This window comes from Etheostoma spectabile, chromosome 16, assembly GCF_008692095.1.
Source record: "Etheostoma spectabile isolate EspeVRDwgs_2016 chromosome 16, UIUC_Espe_1.0, whole genome shotgun sequence".
NCBI classification, from domain to species: domain Eukaryota; kingdom Metazoa; phylum Chordata; class Actinopteri; order Perciformes; family Percidae; genus Etheostoma; species Etheostoma spectabile.
Window position 1 is genome coordinate 11,128,867 of NC_045748.1, and position 1,869 is coordinate 11,130,735.

Sequence of the window (1,869 nt, forward strand, 5' to 3'; positions counted from 1 at the left end):
CTAACTGAAATAAAACCATGCCAATCTCTAGGTATGGTGAAGGGAATGTCAATTTCCAAAAGCTGGTTTTTTATTCCTCTTTTTAAACAACTTTAGCATGGGTGTGTAAACTTTCTTAAGCCACTGTATATAGTTAAACATGGAGGCCCGTACTATCTGACTTTTCTACTGTGCTTATTTGCTGTCCTGTGTTGCTTTGCTAGTCTTTGATAAACCAAATCTATTGTTACGAACAGCAACATCTCACCGCCGGTCGGGCTGACTGCTAGTTTGGGTGGTGTCATTTTCTTTAGTTGGTAGCCCAAAAGGGAAATTATGTTTCCAACCTAACAATAGTGAAAGTGTTGACATAGGAAAGGCTCAAACATGCATTTTAGATGAATGAGATGAGAGTATATCAAGTTGTTCTTCGTCCTAGTTTGCTCAGCGTCGTTAAAATGTATGTCCGGGAAACAGGAGTTCTATTGTAATTGGGTCTAATGTATGTATTATTTTAAGTTAGGTCTTTACTACAATAAATACAATTCCACAGTCAAGTGTTGTATGCATATAAAATGTTCATTAACTTGCTGTATACAATGCATTGAGGGCACTGGTTTCAGGAAGGACAGTGATGGAACAATAAGATAAAAAAGATTTAGATGGTAACTAAAATGGGGGAGGCGCACCTTCTTCAATCATGCAAACAGAGTTTTAAAAAAAGACTAAATTGTAGGCAAAGGGCCAGTTCACGTGCACTTAGTAATGAGCAAAGATTTGAGAGAAAGAATGGAGATAAATATGCACAAGTTACGTGGAAATAAAAGAGGCAAATATAATGAAAAACCTGGAAACTGAAAGAATTAACTTCACTTAATTGGAATAAAGCTGCAATTTGCTAGAGAGAAAAGGGTCCAGCAAAGTGTGAGTGCTAGGTGTATTCAGCAGAGCTCAAAACACAGTGAATGACGATTAATTAAGGCAGATGCAGCATTAAGCAGGCACTTAAGAGCACACATATGAGTATGCTCTCAGCTCTCAATAGCCACACTATGTAGCTCTACAGGTGTGTTGCACTTTGTGTGTTTGTGCAGGAAATACCATTAAGTGCTTCATAAGAGGCAAGAATTTTGCATAATGACAAAGGTGAGGAAATGTTTATTAGCAGCAGGCTACGGGGATTTTATTTCACTTCATAAATATAATTTATGAATACTACATGGGGGAGACTCTAATTTGATGACTTAAACGCCAACCTTTATCACTAAGACCTACAATGTTGTAGGCCTGTAAAGTGTATTTAGATGGTTGCAACTTTATTTTCAACAATGAAATCACCTTTAAAAGTTTGGTGATATTATATATTTCACTTATTGTCACTTGTTTGGTTACTGTCCAGCTTAATTTAGAGCATTTTATACCCCGCTACACACTGCGTTTCTATAGAAAAAGTAACATGCAGAGACTTAACGCAGCCTATAACAATCGCATAAGACTGCTTATTAAACTCTCACGATGATTTATTGCCAGCTAAATGTTCGTAAATGTGCGTATGCCCACGTGCTCTGCCATAATACCAAATCTTAAACACCGATACATGTGCAGGCTCAAACTATATAGTTGTGCTATTTTTAAAAGATTGTCTTTTAAGAGATGGATTAAAACACTGGCTTGGTTTTGTAGGATTTGCTGAAGATATAGGATATCCCCAGCCTTATCCTTTAAATCATAATATTATCATAAGATGCTGGTTTCTGGGTGCCCGGAAAGCTCAGTTGGTAGAACGGGTGCCCATATATGGAGGTTTAATCCTTGACGCAGCAAGCTCGGGTTCACCTCCAACGTGTGGCCCTTTGCTGCATGCCTCTCTCTTCCCTTTCATTTTTTCAG

At 37.9% G+C, this 1,869-nt stretch overlaps 1 protein-coding gene across 2 annotated transcripts in view; it reads right to left on the bottom strand.

Annotated features, from left to right (window-relative positions):
• The window catches only part of ap3b1a (adaptor related protein complex 3 subunit beta 1a), a 64,192-nt gene that overhangs the window by 9,972 nt on the left and 52,351 nt on the right, over positions 1-1,869 (bottom strand). The window lies entirely within an intron of this gene.